This window comes from Phoenix dactylifera, chromosome 3 (genome assembly GCF_051530095.1).
Source record: "Phoenix dactylifera cultivar Ajwa chromosome 3, Ajwa_hap1_PhDact_Kaust_v1.1, whole genome shotgun sequence".
In the NCBI taxonomy this organism is placed as follows: Eukaryota; Viridiplantae; Streptophyta; class Magnoliopsida; order Arecales; family Arecaceae; genus Phoenix; species Phoenix dactylifera.
This window is the reverse complement of record NC_143192.1, coordinates 26992052-27010693: the sequence shown is the minus strand read 5'-3', so window position 1 is coordinate 27010693 and position 18642 is coordinate 26992052. Positions and strand designations below refer to the sequence as shown.

The 18642-nt window shown below is 38.6% G+C and overlaps 1 pseudogene; it reads right to left on the bottom strand.

The window, feature by feature from the left end:
- Nucleotides 1-16848: 16848 nt before the first annotated feature.
- Nucleotides 16849-16946, bottom strand: LOC149768007 (small nucleolar RNA R71; annotated as a pseudogene).
- Nucleotides 16947-18642: the final 1696 nt, after the last annotated feature.

The window sequence follows — 18642 nt, the reverse complement described above, 5'->3', positions numbered from 1 at the left end:
ATCCAAATGGGTAGAAGCTATGTCTTGTCGAACTGTTGCCCAGATAGACAACCCAAGAGGGGGGGGTGAATTGGGTTTTAAAATAATTTAGATAATTAAAACGATGTGGTTGATTAATTAAAAACTATTGCAAGTTATTTAATTAATGCTAAGTGCTGTGAGTGATGTGAGGGGAAGAAGAAGAGAGACAATCCAATGCAAACACAGAGTTTTATAGTGGTTCGGAGCTACCCCTTGCTCCTACGTCCACTCCCCAAGTCTCTCTTGGGAATTCACTATAACCCCCTTGGATTACAGCCGGTTGTTTTGCAAGCTCACAACCAAACTTGTTGTTTTACGAGCTCACAACGAACTCGGTCGGTTTTCCCAGGCTCACCGACTAGAACCAACCCCGATTGTTTTTCCGGGCTCACAATCAAACCCTTACACACGTTGGTTTTTAACTTGGCTCACCAACCAACCTTAGTCCCCTTGATTCAATCCCCCGATTGAACCAAGTAAATACAAGTTATAGAAAGAAAGGAAAATAAGCTTCTCAAAAGCAGATGTAAAACAATATAATCAAAAGAGGAGTTTAGAAGCCCTCAAACGCTTTTAAGCTGAAGTAGAGGAATGGCTTCTTGAACTCCGGTCTCCTCTCGAATGTGTAGTCGACTTGAATGCTGGAGGAGAAGGCTTTAATTGCTGGGAAGATGTAGGTGGAGCTGTAAATGCAGATCTTCCCTTTTTCGTTGAAGAGCACGTTGCAGAGCTTGAATCCTTGATTAGTTGGAGTGGAATGACTGTTCTCTGCCTTGCTACAGTCTTCTGCGGCTATTTAAGCCAACCCCCACGGAAACTAGCCGTTACACTGCTTTTTCTGCCCGTTCTGCACACTCTGCGCAACCTGACAATATGACCGTTGGTGGGTTGGAGTCGACTCGCGCGATCAGGAGTCGACTCGGCTGTAGCGGGAGTCGACTCAAGCTTTTCCGGAGTCGACTCGGCAACTGTTCCAAATTTGAATTAAAGTTGCCGTCACGACTGGGAGTCGACTCGTCTTGACCCGGAGTCGACTCGCCAACTTCTGGAGCTGACCTGGCAATTTTGGAGTCGGCTCATCCACTGAAGTCCGTAGATCCAATTTTGAATTTTGTCCACTCGAGTCGACTCGACTGTCCTTGGAGTCGACTCGAATCTCAGAGCCCGAACTCCAGATTCTCTGTCTTTTTGGCTCATCCAGTCTTGGAGTCGACTCGAACTTCCTTGGAGTCGACTCGGCTCTCAGTTTCCGAAAGTTGGTCTTCTGCCTTTTGACGTGAAGCTTGTCTTGGAGTCGACTCGAGCTGTCTGGGAGTCGACTCGAATCTCAGACTCGAAAACTGCTCTCTGACTTTTCTTTGTGTACCTCTTGGAGTCGACTCTTACTACCCGGGAGTCGACTCGTTGAACATTGGAGTCGACTCGCGCACTTCAGGAGTCGACTCGTTGACAGGTTCTGAGATGAGGCTTTCTGTTCTTCTTTCTGTTCTCAGTCGGAGTCGACTCGTACTAGTCTGGAGTCGACTCGAGCTCGTGCCAGTGAACTTGATACGCTTGGAGTCGACTCGTGATACTCGGGAGTCGACTCGAGTCTCAGACTTTGGTTCAGCAGACTTCTTAACTTATCCAAAATACTATGAACCAAATCTAGAGACACTTGGACAGGATTTTCACTGAAACACTCAATTGAATTCATTAGTAATCACAAGATATACTCAAATGCTTTGAGCTCATCAAAATCAAATGGGGTTTTAATCAATCACTCCACAATCTCCCCCTTTTTGATGATGACAAAACTTTGAGTATATGTAAAATGACTTGCTCAATAAATAATGAAATAAAATCCATAAATGAATTCAAATGTCTGATAATTTAATTTATCCAAGTTTGAAAGGAGTGAAACAGCAAATTTCGGAGTTAAAGCTCCCCCTTTCATTTGGAATTATATAAGCCTTCATATTATGCAATCAATTGTTTGGCTTATATGTCATTAATGATTTAGCTTGATTAAAATTCAGATTCTCCCCCTCAACATATGCATTCAACTATGTTTTGATTCTCTGAATTTCCTTTTAATGCTATGAAGTTTTTGAACTGAATTTTTTTGTTTTTAGAGGGAAAATCTGTCAATTTGTTCTTGAGTAGGATTCAGCTAATCTCCGAATATCCCTTGAATAGATTCTGGAGATTACTCCATTAGGAGCCCCAAAAGAGAGATAATGAGCCTCGAGGTACCGAATCCACTTAGAACAAATTTGTGTGTCTTTTTATTGATTTCCATTGATTTCTTTTACATATTTCATCCATATTTCTCCCCTTTTACATATTGTATACATATTTCTCCCCCTTTTTGTCATCATACGAAAAAGGAGGTAATCACACACAATCAATGGCACAACCAATCATCAAATGGCACAGAAATGAAGATAAGATGTCTACTCATTGTATTGATATGAATGTGAATACATTTGAGCATACAATACGTAAAGCAAAGCAATACAAAACAAAGCAAAAAGAACACCTATGGTCTCCTCGAGGATGAAGATCCCCCCCTCGAGGATGTATCTCCCCCTCTCGATGATGCATCTCCTCCTCTGGAGGATGTGGCTCCTCCTCTCGAGGATGTGGCTCCTCCTCTCGAGGATGGTGCTCCTCCTCTCAATCGGCTCTGCTCCATGAGGAGGGTGACTGCATCTGTGACATGGCCAAGCTGTGTGATGATAGACGTGGTGGCTCTGCTATGTGTAGTGGAGAGCTCTGTCACCGACGCCTGAAGCCCAGTCACCGATGTCTGAAGTGCGTCCAGCTTGTCGATGAGTACATTCGCCAAGCGCTCGGCCCCCTCGGTGGTGGTGTGCATGTCACGACCTATCTCCTCTCGCATCTGTCGAGTGGAGCTCGTGACCTCACTCATGCTGTGGAACTGGGCCTGGACCAAACTCCGGACATTGTAGATCTCTTCCCGTACATGAGCCGTCATGTCAGTCACGGCTGTCAAGGAAGGGACCAACTGAGAAGATACGGGTGCAGGAGTGGGAGCAGGCACCGCACCTCGGAGCTCCCGAAGCAGCTCATCCCTCACCTCTCTGACTATCTCCTGTCGCAGCTCCCGGAGCTGCTCAGGATCAATCCGGACCGCCATAGAGGGTGGTGCCGAGGAGGAAGGTCCGGTGGAGGTGGTAGGAGCAGGAGGAGTGGATGGAAGGTCTGGATGGTCTGGAAGGTTTGGGTAGTCTGAATCGGGCTCAGGACTGGGTGAAGGTCTGGTGGTCTGAGCGGTGAGGGTAGACTTCCTAACCCATACCCCCTCTCTCTTCCGAAACCCCATCCTGTGCATGGTCCCCGTACACAAGCGATCTGTCCATCGCAATGCACGAGAGGGTTCCCTCTCAGGAATGGGAATCTCGTACTCCCTAAAGAGAAGAGTAAAAATCATGCCGTATGGGAGGGTGAGCCTAGGTCTATCTAGGGGCTCACACATATACCTATATATGAGTTTGGGGAAGTTGACCGGGGTGTCCTGAAGAATGTAAGACATAATAGCTAGGTCCCTCTCATTTACAAAATCAAATCTTCCTGTCTTAGGGAAGACAGACCTGGACAGAATACTCAAAAGGATTCTCACTTCAACAGGAAGTGAGCTAGCAGATACCTCGTCTAGGGGGGACTGAGGTGGATGCCCTAAGACGACCGTAAGGGCCTCAACTCTATCCTCAGGGTGTGCGGGAGCCACCCCTACTAGTGGAAGGTGGAGGATGTGGCCAATAAGATCCTTCGTGACAAACACAGGGACACCGGCTACTGTGCCCTCGATACCCCCATCTCCCCGATGGACGGTACCGTAAAACTCTCTAACGAGCCCTGGATATGTGGGGAGGTCCAATGTAAGGAAGAACTCTAAGCCCTGGGCTCTAAGCCTATCACCTATGGTGAACCATTTCCGGGAGAGGAAGTCGAAATCGACATACCTCCCGGTGGAGACGACCTTCCCGGCCAATGGCCTCGCGAGAACCGCCCTAGGCGGGGAACGAGCCGGAGGTGGTTGCCTCGCGGGATCGTGCCGCGCCTTGGAGCGCCGCTCGGGACCGGCCTCGGGACGGGACCTCTTCCTAACCACGGTCTTACGAGGCATCTTGACCTAAACGGGAAGAAACACCTAAAGGACGGAGAAAGGTCGACGGAGGAGACTCGGGCGGACCGGAGACGACCTAGGAACGGACGAAAACCCTAAGAACCGGTGAAAAATCGACCGAACAGAGGTTGGAGACGATCGGGGAAGACCTAGGAGTCGGCTCTAGGGCTTTTTGAACAGTGGCGGCTTGAAAGAAAAGTGTTTGCGAAACGACAAACCTAGGGTTAAAAAGTCGGATCCCGACTGCGAGTCGACTCCCCTGAGTCGCGAGTCGACTCGACCTCGAGTCGACTTCAGAATATGCGCGAGTCGACTCTCCTTATGCGCCTGTAGACTTCGAGTCGACTCCCGACAATGTGCGAGTCGACTCCCCCTCAGCTGCCATCTTTGCGAGTCGACTCCCGCAAATGCGCGAGTCGACTCCCCCTTAGGAGCCGGCTCTGAAACTTACTCGAGTCGTCTCTAACCTTGGCACGCACCTAAAAGTCATGCTATAACCGTGCCAAATGAGGGAAAATCACCTAATTGGGATCTGATTTGATGATCATTGAATGTAAACTCTATTTTAACCGCATTCTAATCATCAAAATCAATTAATCTAGTGGAAACTCCCACTAGGATGGATCAATCACTCCTAATCCCCTCCTAAGCACGCTAAACCTCTCTTCACTTAGGGGTTTTGTAAAAATATCTGCTAATTGATTATCAGTACAAACAAATTGGAGTGACACATCACCATTCAATACATGATCTCTTATGAAGTGATGTCTTATCTCAATGTGTTTAGTTCTTGAATGTTGAATTGGATTTTTAGTTAGATTTATGGCACTTGTATTATCACAATTAATGGGGATTTTATCTTGTTTAATGCCATAATCTTCTAATTGTTGTTTAATCCACAAGATTTGAGCACAACAACTCCCGGCTGCCACATATTCAGCTTCTGCAGTGGATAATGCAACCGAGTTTTGTTTCTTGCTAAACCATGAGATTAGGTTTTCTCCTAGAAACTGACACGATCCGCTGGTACTTTTTCTATCAAGCTTACATCCAGCGAAGTCTGAATCTGTGTACCCTATTAAGTTTAGGCTAGATTCTTTAGAGTACCATAGCCCTATGTTCTTAGTTCCTATTAAGTATTTAAAAATTCTCTTAACTGCAGCTAGGTGTGATTCTTTAGGATTAGCCTGATATCTAGCACACATGCAAACACTAAACATAATATCAGGTCTATTTGTAGTAAGATATAGTAAAGATTCTATCATACCTCTATAAAGTTTTTGATCTACAGATTTACCTGATTCATCTTGATCTAATTTGCATGATGAGCTCATGGGGGTGCTGATTGATTTGTTTCCTTCCATATCAAACTTCTTGAGCATCTCCTTGACATATTTTGCTTGATTGATGAAGATGCCTCCTCCAGATTGTTTGATTTGAAGCCCGAGGAAGTAGTTTAGCTCTCCCATCATGCTCATCTCAAACTCACTCTGCATCAAATCAGCAAACTCTTCGCAGAGGCGATTGTTAGTAGCACCGAAAATGATATCATCAACATAAATCTGTACTAATAGCATCTCCTTATTTTGCTTTTTCAGAAATAATGTTGTGTCTACATTTCCCCTAGAGAATTCATGTTCTAATAGGAATTTACTAAGTCTCTCATACCATGCTCTAGGTGCTTGTTTTAATCCATAAAGTGCTTTGTTCAGTTTATACACATGATTAGGGTATTGATGATTTTCAAAACCAGGAGGTTGTTCTACATACACTTCCTCATTAATATACCCATTTAAAAATGCACTTTTTACATCCATTTGAAATAGTTTGAAATCCTTAGAGCATGCATATGCTAATAATAGTCTAATAGCCTCAAGTCTAGCTACGGGAGCAAAGGTTTCATCAAAATCTATGCCTTCTTCTTGATTATAACCCTTTGCCACTAGTCTAGCCTTATTCCTTATAACAATTCCATTTTCATCTAGCTTATTTTTATATATCCATTTTGTACCTATAATTGGATATTTAGAAGGTCTCTCTACTAGATTCCACACTTTGTTTCTAGTAAATTAGTTTAGTTCTTCTTGCATTGCATTTATCCAATTTACATCATTTTCGGCTTCTTCTATATGTTTGGGCTCAAAGTGTGAAACAAAAGCTAGATGGTTATTTAGATTTCTAAGTGAAGCTCTAGTCCTAACCGGTTGAGATGGATCATCTAGAATGAGTTCCTTAGGATGCCCGTGAGCATACCTCCAAGCTTTTGTTAGCCCATGATCCACAATAGCCTCTTGGCTTGATGATTCTCCTTCAATCAACTTTTGATTATCATCTTGTAATTCCATCTCATCTATCTTTTCCTCAAGTATTTCAACATCATCATCAAAATTAACTTTCTTACTAGAGGAGATGTCACTAGAGTCATCAAATACTACATGTATAGATTCTTCTATGACTAAGGTTCTTTTATTAAATACTCTATAGGCTTTACTAGTTGTAGAATAACCTAAGAATATTCCTTCATCAGATTTAGGGTCAAATTTCCCTAGATTATCTTTCCCATTATTATGCACAAAACACCTACATCCAAAAACATGAAAATAATTAACCTTTGGCTTTCTGTTTTTCCACAGTTCATAAGGTGTTTTCTTTATAATGGGTCTCAATAGAACTCTATTTAATATGTGACAAGAGGTATTAATGGCTTCTCCCCAAAAGTACTTAGGGAGGTTACTTTCACATAACATAGTTCTAGCCATTTTCTCTAGTGTTCTATTCTTCCTTTCCACAACTCCATTTTGTTGTGGTGTCCTAGGTGCTGAGAAATTATGGGTTATCCCCTTTTTACTACAAAATTCATCAAATGATTGATTTTCGAATTCGGTACCATGGTCACTTCTAATGGCTATGACTGAAGACTCTCTAGCATTTGTTACTTCCTTATGGAACTTCTTAAAAACAGAAAATGCTTGATCCTTATGTGCTAGAAACATGACCCATGTGTACCTAGAGTAATCATCTACTATAACTAGACCATATTTATTTCCACCTAGGCTTGTTGTTCTAGTTGGACCAAATAGGTCCATGTGTAGTAATTCTAGAGGCCTAGAAGTAGAGACACATTTTATGGATTTAAAAGAGTTCCTAGATTGTTTGCCAAATTGACATGCTTCACATATTTTGTTCTTTTCAAATTTTAATTTTGGCAAACCTATCACGGAGTCTCTTTTAACTAGTTTAGTTATTGTGTCCATGCTTGCATGACCTAACTTACGGTGCCATAACCAACTAGCATCATTATCTTTAGTTTCATTTACAACTAGACATTGGTTATGTTTTGCAAGATCTTCTAGGTCTACAACATATATATTTCCACGTCTAATTCCTTTAAAAACTAAACTATTATCATTAGGATTTGTTATAATGCATAGTGATGGTTTAAACATAACATCATATCCTATATCACATAATTAACTAATGCTTAACAAGTTATGCTTAAGACCATCAACATATCTAACATTATCTATAAAAGTAGAAGGGGTGATTTGAACTTTACCAATACCAATGATATGACCTTGGTTGTTGTCTCCAAAAGTCACAGCACCTCCCTTCTTAGCTTCAAGGGTGAAAAATTGATCTTTATCACCCGTCATGTGCCTTGAGCAGCCACTATCCAAATACCAGCGGTTTTTGTTGACCTTGGCTGCAAGACACTCCTACACAAGCAAATCATGTCATCTTAGGTACCCAAGTTTTCTTGGGTCCTTCATGGTTAGTCAAGTTGGTTCCTTTTGGAACCCATACCCTTTTAATTTTCCTTTTTGTTTTACTTTTCCTATAGTCACATGCATTTTCCTTATGTCCTATAGTTCCACAACAAAAGCAGGTTATTTTCTTAGTTTTAGTTTCTCCAGCTTTAACAAAGAAGTTACTAAGAAGTTTTTGTTTATTTCTTGGTTTATACCCTAAACCCGCTTTATTAAATACTGCTCGTTGACTATTTAGTATCATGTTTAATTTTTCAGAACTATATGTAAATTTTTCAACTAAGGGTTTGTATTTGTTAAGTTCTTTAGTTAGTGTTTGATTTTCTGCTTTTAGATCATTAAGTTCTTTTGTAAGATCCTTATCTAAGGTTTGTTTATATTTTTTAAGTTCTGAAAATTTCTTAGTTAGTTTTTCATTATCTTTAGTTAAAGTGTTAGTCTTTTGAGTTAAAAGTTGGTTGTTTGTTTTAAGTTCAATATTTTCTTTGGTGATTAAGTCCTTATCCTTAACTAATTTATCGTATTTATGTAGGTATGATTGATTAGCTATTTTCAGTTCTTTATTCTTAAGATTTATAGCCTTATATTCTACCATTAACTCATTAAATGCATCATAAAGTTCATCAAAAGAAAAATCAAGATGCGTATCGGAAGTTACCTCGTTTTCGTTGGCCATGAAGCAGAAATTGGCCTTCTCTTCTTGTTCATCATCTGATGAGGAGGATGATGAGTCGGAGTCGGATAGTGTAGTGACAAGAGCCTTCTTCTTTTTGTACTTACTCCCCTTCTTCAGTAAGGGGCACTCTACTCTTATGTGACCCGGCTTCTTGCACTCGTAACACCCAATCCCCTCGTTTTCCCTTTCCTTACCTTTGTCCTTGCGGTAGAAATTTGAGGGGCCTCTCCTTTGATGATAGGACTTCTTGTGGTTGATGAATCTCTTGAACTTGCGCACAAGAAGAGCCTCACCATCATCTTCCTCATGTTCTTCTTCTTCACTGCTGCTACTGCAGGACAAGTCCTTGTTAGATGAAGTAGATTTAAGTGCTATTACCTTTTTCTTATGGGAGGACTCTTCTTCGCTGTGTTGCTTCATGGTTAGCTCGTGAGTCATTAGGGATCCAAGGAGCTCTTCGAGTGGAAGCTTGTTCAAGTCTTTAGCTTCTTAGATTGCCGTCACCTTGGCTTCCCATGACCTTGGTAGACAGCGAAGTATTTTCCTGCATTATTAACAAACTCCTTTTCTTTCTTGAAAGAAAGTCATTAGTTTCTTCAAGATACAAAACATTCATAGAGCATATTTCTTAACTGGGTGACTCAATCATAAGATATGACAACAATTGAATGTTGAGTCACTTTACTCAAGAGATTGCCTAAATATAAGCAAACACATGTTACTTGAACTTAAGAGATAGTTTCATTAACCAAGAAGGTTCAAGGACAAGCATGTGAGACAATAGAAAGATTTATCAAGATCAAATCAATTTCTTATTTTCAACATCAATTTAGCTTAGATTCTATTTGCTTAAGATAATTATCAATAAGGCATGCTAGCTAAGTTTTGATCAAATTGCCTTAAACAATTGTTTCTATCAAAATTCAGATTATGATTCATTTGTTATCAATAAATTATGATTCATTAGAGTTAGATTGAAGTCTTGCACAAAGGCACATAATGATCACATAATCTGGTCTATTAGGTATATGATAAAATAATTATTCTATCATGCTTTTGATGCTTGTTCCAAATCACAAATTGCTTTATCATATTTGTAATGAATGTTTTCAAATAAGGTGGTTATTTTACATAGATCTTTTTTTTTAATGAAATAACCACATAGAAGTGTATTCTACACATTCATTTGACAGAATATAAAGCTCATAAGCAAGCAAATGATAATGGTGATCTTTACTTCTAATCATGCAAGAATTTCATCAAGATCTATTTCATCTTTTCTTGATTTAGTCTTTTAGTAGTTATCAATTTTTCTTCATTAAGTGCATTTCTGAAGAACTCAATTTGGTTCTAATCATTAACAAGTTTTCAGATTGTTATAGGTAAAAGATTAACCATATACATATATAATTTGATTTTAGTATTTTGATAATAAATCATTAGTCTCATAAAGAATAAACTGAATTGATATTTCTTCAACTAGAATCTTTTCATTGAATATTCTATACGCATTGCTTGATGAATGATATCCAAGGATAGAAATATCTTTATCAGGTTTGGCATTATTTTCAAAAGACCATATCAAGCATATCATAAGCTACTGAAAAATATGAAAGATATGCAATAGATCATTTTCTATTTTTCAGAAGATCAAATGGAGTTTTCATCAATAATAGATCTAATAGAAACCATATATATGACAAGCAATGATGATAGCTTTTAACAAATCATTTAAGTAGATGACTATCATACAACATTGCCTTCTTCATTTCTTCAAGGATTCTATTGATCCTATTTTACTTATAGTGTTCTTGGTGCAGAAACAATTGCATTCAATATTATTTTCTGTGCACAACTTAATACAAAATTGGTTTTCAACACTATGCCATGATACTTCTTTACTTTCATAGTTTGCAAACCTTTTTCATTTGATCCCTTTTTGTGAGTTTGTGCCAATGCAGAAAATATTTCAATTTAAGTGCCAAGAACAAAACCAATGTAAGCTTTTGAAAACTTAGTGTTGGAAACAACAACTTTAGATTTAGAAATTGATTTTTGTTTGTTTCCTTAGTTAACATGCATAGTAAACTTTGACCTTTCAGAAGATACTCTAAGTAAGCCAATGGCAAGGTCTTTTGAGATTAAGTACATACTAGCATGAGTTGATTTTATATCCCAAAGATGGTTTCTTTAATCTTGGTATTCATAGTGCATATATTCAAAGGCATACCAAGTGCACATTTTCATATCTATGATTGATAAACAATAATGCCATGGATAAAAACTCTCAATCAAGCATATAGAGAATTCATAGAGTTATTCTTAGCAACTTATCCAATAGTGAGTAAATCATACTATAAAATGAAGTGATTTGATAATATTTTCAAAAGTATTTTCTATATCACAAAATTGATCAATACTTGCAATTCATATTTTAATCAAATACTAAAGCAAAAGTAATGATGAGATGCAAGGGTTACTGATTTCATTATTATTATTTTTTAATTACTTTTCATAAGTGTATTTAAGTTTCACTCTTTAATGTGTGTCTAGAGCACCCATTTGTATGAAAGTTCTATTTATTTTATGGGTATCTTGGCACACCTTCATCTACATCCTCATATTTTCATTTTGGGTACCCAAGCTTGCTTGGGTCCTTGAGAGTTAGGACATATGGTTCCTTTTGGAACCCAGATTTGTTTAATTGTAATAACTTTACCACTTGATTTAATTATGTTAGAACGATAGGTAAAGTTGTTATGCCCATTCTTTTCATGTTTGAAATAAGTTATCTTATTTAATGGTTTGCTTGGTGAATTGATAACCTTTTTCTCTAGAGATTTATTATTAAGTAAAGGAGTCAAGCCAAATTTTGATTTATCATAAGCAACACATTGGCTTTCAAACATTATTTTTGATCTATCTGAACTTACATTGAATTTGTTAATAAGAGATTTTGATTGGTTAATTTCTTCACTTAAGTTTTGATTTTCTTTAATTAAACTCTGATTTTTTTGAATCAACTGTTCTAAATTTAACCTTAAGCTTTCATTTTCAGAATTTAGTTTATCTTGTATTTCATCACTAGAGTTTCTTTCTTTTAAAATTTTCAGATTTAGTTTCTTAAGATTTTTATTCTTTATAGCTAATTTTTTACATTCACCATACAAATCATGAAAAGCATTTAATAATTCATCATAAGGAAATTCTTCTTGAAAATCATTTGATATAAAGGTAGATTCAGATTTTACCTTATCTTCTTATGCCATGAAGCACAAGTTAGTTACCTCTTGTAGTTCTTTGGAGCTAATATCATCATTGCTGCTCCTAGCTTTCAATTTCTTGCTTGACTCTTCCTTGGTCAAGACTTTCTTGCTTTCTTCTTGCTTCCTCTTCTTCTTTGTCTTTAGGAAGCTTTTGAATCTTTCGGTGTTTGGAAATGGATCCTTGTTTTCATCACCAAACTCTTTATTTTTTGAACTGTTCTGCCTCGGAGTCGACTCGGGCCTTATTGGAGTCGACTCGGCTAACTTGGGAGTCGACTCTGAAATACTTGGAGTCGACTCGACTGAGGTGGGAGATTCAACACCTTTTTCTGCAGTCTCATTGTTAGTATGTAATTGAAGCACATGTGAGCTAATCTGAGATTTATCATAAATATTTTCTAAAGTATCCCAGATCTCCTTAGCAGATAAGCTTGCAGAAATCTTATGAAATATAGATTCATGGATAGCACAATATAGAATGTTCATAGCATTAGCATTCAATTGTGCTAAGTCTTTTTCATTGACAGCTTGAGAGAGTGTATGAGAGTCATTTATAATGATACTCCATATTTTATAGTTTTGTGATTGAACAAAAATGCGCATGCGTGCTTTCCAATATGTGTAGTCTAAGCCATTAAGTAGTGGAGGTCTATCAATTAATTGTCCCTCTTCTAGAAAACTATCTATTTGAGTTGTCATGATCTTTGGCTCTTGATCGTGAGATCAATAATTAATCTTAGAGCACCTGCTCTGATACCACTTGTTGCCCAGTAGATACAACCCAAGAGGGGGGGGGGGGTGAATTGGGTCTTTTAAAAACTTTTCAACTACTTCTAATCTTTTAGAGTTAATTATGCTAAGTTGTATAGATGCACAGTGAAATTTAAACTTAGCAACAGTTTGATGTATAGATTGTGACTTGATTGATTATGCTTGCAACTAAAGGATGCGCGGATAAGAGTTAAGCAAGCAATTTATCTAAGTAAGTAAGTGAGTAAGTTAGACAATGACAAGAAGCATTACAAACACAACAAACATATAGTGGTTCGGTGCACCCCAGCACCTACATCCACTCCCCAAGACCTCTTGGGAATTTCACTATAATCCTACAGATTATAGCCGGTTGTTTTACAAGCTCACAACCCAACTTGTTGTTTTGCGAGATAACAACGAACTTGGTCGGTTTTCACAGGCTCACCGACTAGAACCAACCGATTGTTTTTCTGGATTCACAATCAAATCCAGTTGGTTTTTCCACAGGCTCACCAACCACAACCTTACAACGATTGTTTTCCGGGTTCACAATCAACCCAGTTGGTTTTTCCAAAGGCTCACCAACCACAACCTTACACCGTTGGTTTTTCCTTTGGCTCACCAACAAATCTTAACCCCTTGATTCAATCCCTTGATTGAATCAAGTTACAAGATATTAAAACAAAGGTTTAAAAACAAATACAAGCTTCTCACTTAAGCAGATATAGCAAATATAAATAAGTAAAGTAAAGAGAAGAAGCCCTCAAACTAATTCATAGATGGAGGAACTCGGCTTCTTCTTCACTTGACCCTCTTCTGATTTTGCACGAAGTAGAGGATCACCGAGGCAGCACACAGTTGAAGAGAAAGCTTTGGGATTCACTCGGATGCTCTTCTTCTCTCTATTTGCTTTGAATGGCCCTTTTGTGCTTTTGGGAGATTTTTCTTTGAGATCTCTTTCCTAAATGTTTTCTCCCACTTCCATCCTCTCTATCCTAGCTCTCCTCTTGATTTTATAGCTTTAGATGTCGTGGAAATAGAAATCTAGCCGTTAGAGACAAAAATAGAGCCGTTGTGCATAGTCTGCAACTCCCGACAAAGTTTCCGTTGGGATCGGAGTCGACTCGCGCGATCTGGAGTCGACTCGCCTATTGCAGGAGTCGGCTCGTGCTTTTCTGGAGACGACTCGGCCACTGTTCCAAATTTGAATTAATGTGCATGCCTTGTCCTAGAGTCGACTCGGACCAAACTGGAGTCGACTCGCCAATAGCTGGAGACGACTCGGGCACTTGGGGGTCGGCTCATTCTCAGGAATCCAGAGAACATATTTTCTGATTTTCTTCCTCGAGTCGACTCGGATTCTCTTGGAATCGACTCGGCTCTCAGAGCCCGAAAACTGATCCTCTGTATTTTGGGGTCGCGCTGCCTTGGAGTCGACTCGAACTGTCTTGGAGTCGACTCGCCTCTCAGAGACGAAAATACCGTCTTCTGTTTTTGGGGTTGCGCTGCTTCGGAGTCGACTCGGACTTCGCGGGAGTCGACTCGGCTCTCAGTGTCTGAAATTGGCTCTCTGACTTTTTGCCTTGTATTTCTCTGGGAGTCGACTCTTACTTCCTTAGGAGTCGACCTGCCAATCATCGGAGTCGACTCGAGTTCTTCGGGAGTCGACTCGGCTCTCAGGGTCCAAAATATCTTCTCTATGTTTCTGCCTTGTTACTCCCTGGAGTCGACTCGTACTATCCAGGAGTCGACTCGAGGACTATTCTTTTGAATTTTTCTTTGAATTTGCTCTTCCAACTTGAGTCCTTTGAATTTGAAACTTGGGCCAATGAAGTGTAACTTTCTTCCAACTTTTCTTGAGAACTTTGGAGTTCTTCTTGTGTTCTTCCAACTTGCTATGTTCCTTGCAAAATAAATATCTTTCTCCTTGCAACACAAACATTAGTATTTATACTTCAAGGTTTTGTGATCATCAAAATCAATTTTTAAATCAATCTTTGGGTCATCATGCTCTTTGAAGTAAACTCTAAACTTTTGCCTTGAATGAATTATATTTACTGATATGTTTTTGATCCATGCATAGTTATTTCGTAGATAGCTCTTTAATGGATTATGATTATTGATATATGGATTGCTTTAGTATTTGATTCGTCGTAGACGTAGAAAGCACGACGAATGCTTAGAAATTGAGTTCATATGTTCATGAAACATATACCATGATTAGATCTATCCTACCATTCATTTTTAATCAAGAACCATAGAGTTTATTTCTTGGATGCAATATCGTCAAGGGGGATTCCAGATCCCTACCATCTTTATTTTATTAAACTTTGTTTATTGCTATATTGTTCTCCAATTTTAATTTCTGTAAATCAAAACATAATTTTAATCCACAAATTTATTGAATTAATTAATCTAAAATTATATTAAATAATCTCATATATATTTTGTTCCCTGAGGATTCGACCTCGGACTTCCGAGAATTTACTACTTGTGCGATTCTCCTGCACTTGGGAGAACAATTTTATTTTTGCATCAAGTTTTTGGCGCCGTTGCCGGGGAACGGCTGATTTATTAGCATAATTTTAGATTTAATTAGTACTTTAGTAGTTAGTCTTTTTCTTTTGAAAACAAAAAAAAAAAAATTCTTTACTGCTGTTTTTTTTTATTCCCTGCACAGTCTGCATCAAACTCTGATATCAAAGTAATTAACCATCTGATTGAACTCAAATTTGGTCTTCAGGTGCAGGACCTGTGTTTCTTTCATCTGAACGGTCTGATTGACATTCGAAAACTTTTAAGACTATTAGATTAATACGAAACCTTGCTGCTTTCTATTTTAAATTTTCCGCATTTAATTTTTTTTAGAATCAGAATTTTATTGTTATCATATCTCATTAATCCTTGTTGCTAATTGAAAATTTAAAAAAAAAAAACTTTAAGAAAAGATCAAGGGTGATTATTCAAAAAAAAAAGAGAGAAAAAACCTAAAATTTTAAATTTCAAATTTCGGAATTCAAATTTCAAACTTCAACTCATAAAATTTAAAAAAAATAAATAATTTGCTTGATTACCTATTCAATGAAATTTAATGTCATGTCATAAAACATTAAAAAAAAAAAATTCTTGATTGTTGCATATAGTATAAGGCATCAGCATAAAATATTCTAAGGGCTGAACTCATTTAAAAAGATAAGGTCGGGATTTCATCACTCGTCCTTAGCCCAAAAATCACCCCATTGCATAAATATCCTAAGCTTAACTAAAATCAACTAGACGTTGGCCCCTAAGGACATTCGAGCTCAATAAGACGAAGACCACCGAAAGTTACACCAATTTCGCTCTGTGGCTTAGTTGATATTTAGGCAAGCTTTGTCCCTATAAGGGAGACAGTTCATCTGTTCGAGGCAAGTGGGTTTTAAGTGGGACCTTTGCGAACGCATCGTGACCCCTCCACTTACCTGGAAGCTTACCTGGTCAACTCGGTTCATTAGACCGGATTGGAGGCTTAGGTGCCCTCTTCAAACCAGTTAAGAGCTGTCTAGAAATTTAAGAAAAACATTAGAAATTAAGGTGTAATGTTTAGTTGCATGTTTGATTGTAAATAGATTTTTGTTTTAGGGTGTCGTTTTAGGGTATCTTTAGTTGGTACCTATATTTATATTTATTTAAAAAAAATATTAAAAAAAAAATAAATTTTGTATGCTAGGTTGGAATAGGGACGACACCGGTCGATTAAGTCGTACAACTTTAGATCATCCCTTAGGACACGTCCTTGAAATTCCTTCGCAGTATCTCATACCTTGTGAGATGGCAAATTTTCCTGATGATGTAGGAAGTCACCATGGTGATGAAGGTAGACCCCCAGTTATGACACTTCGACAATACTTACATCCCACTAGGACTAGTCAACCTTCATGCATGATTATTCCTAAAAATGTAGGACACTTTGAAATCAAACCAGGAGTAATTCAATTGCTGCCCAAGTATCATGGAATAGAATCCGAGAACCCTTATCTTCACCTTAAATATTTTGAGGAAATTAGCATCACATTTAGAGTGCCAAATGTATCGGAAGATGTCCTTAAATTGACCTTGTTTCCTTTTTTCTTAAAGGATAAAGCCAAAACATGGCTGAACTCCTTGAGACCTAGATCGCTAGGAACATGGCATGATATGCAAAGAGAATTCTTGAAAAAATTCTTTCCCGCACAAAGGACTAACTTTTTGAAAAGGCACATTAGCAATTTCCAACAAAAAGATCATGAAACATTTTATGAATGCTGGGAGAGATTTAAAGATTTGCTTCTCTCTTGTCCTCATCATGGGTTTGAAACATGGAGAACCATTAGTTTCTTTTACGAAGGGTTGTCTCCACAGTTAAAACAATTTATAGAGACTATGTGCATGGGACTATTTTGATTCTCTCGCAGAGACTGCACAATTATGGGATACAGGGGATAGAGTGAATAAACCTTTACCTAAGCCTACTAGCATTGGACACGGGGGCCTTTACAACCTTAGTACTCAGGATGATATTCAGGCTAAAATGGCAGCCCTCACTAGGAAGGTAGAGAAAATTAAACTTAGAAGGATTGAACCCGTCAAGACCGTAGAACATAATAGCGAGTGTTGTAGGATTTGCGAGATGCCTGGCCATCTCATCACTGATTGCCCCACAATACCCGCATTCAAGGAAGTCTTGCACGATCAGGCCAATGTTATGAATACCTATCAAAAATCTTTCAATAATTCTTTTTCGGGTACTTACAACCCTGGATGGAAGAACCATCCAAATTTCAGGTGGAGGAATGACCAACCACAACAAGTATATAACCCAACTCCTCCACCTCCGCAACCTCATTATGCACACGCACCCCCTCAAAAATCCAGTCTCGAAGAAACTTTGCAATCTTTCATGCAAGGTCAAGCTAAAATCAATGATGAATTAAGAAATCAACTGACAACGCTGACCACTGCTTTAAGTGCTCAAGAGAAGGGTAAGCTACCAGCTCAACCACAACCTAACCCTCAAGTCTACGGCGGTAGCAATGCATCATCTTCAACTTCGCATAAAGAACAAGCAAAGAGTATAATAACTTTGCGAAGTGGAAAGATTATTGACCGACCAATCCCAGAACAAACTCAAGTCATACCTAATTTTGACCCTCCCAAGACAAAAGAAAAGGATACCGAAGAAACCAAAGCACCAACATCAACTGAAAAAATTAAATGTCCTTTTCCTGCACCATTTCCACAAAGATTAAAGCCCTTGCAAAAGCTTGAACCAAACTCTGAAATTCTTGAGCTTTTTAAGCAAGTAAAAATCAATGTACCTCTTCTTGATGCAATCAAACAAGTGCCTTCCTATGCAAAATTTTTAAAAGATTTGTGCACTGTCAAGCGTCGTTTAAATGTCAAGAAGAAGGCATTTCTGGCTGAAAATGTGAGTGCAATTTTACAGCATAACATTCTTCCTAAATATAAGGATCCAGGTTGCCCAACTATCTCGTGCATCATTGGCAATTTTAGGATTGAGCGAGCATTGCTAGATTTAGGAGCGAGTGTGAACTTGTTGCCATATACGGTATATGAGCAACTCGGTTTGGGTGAGTTGAAGCCAACAACTGTGACCTTACAATTAGCTGACAGGTCAGTGAAGGTTCCTAGAGGGATTATCGAAGATGTGTTGGTCCAAGTGGACAAGTTCTATTTTCCTGTTGACTTTATCGTACTGGACACACATCCGGCTTCCAATTCACCAACTCAGATTCTGGTCATCTTAGGACGTCCATTCCTTGCAACTTCTAATGCATTGATCAATTGTAGGAATGGTGTCATGAAGCTTTCTTTTGGCAATATGACCTTGGAACTGAACGTCTTTAGTATAGGTAAACAACCTAGTGATCATGAAGAAAGTAAAGAAGTTGAATGGGTTGAAACCATTGCGAAAGAATATTTGTTAAAAGAAACATTTACGGAATCGGCCGACAATGGTTTGATAGATTGGTGTTCTGAAGGTACTGC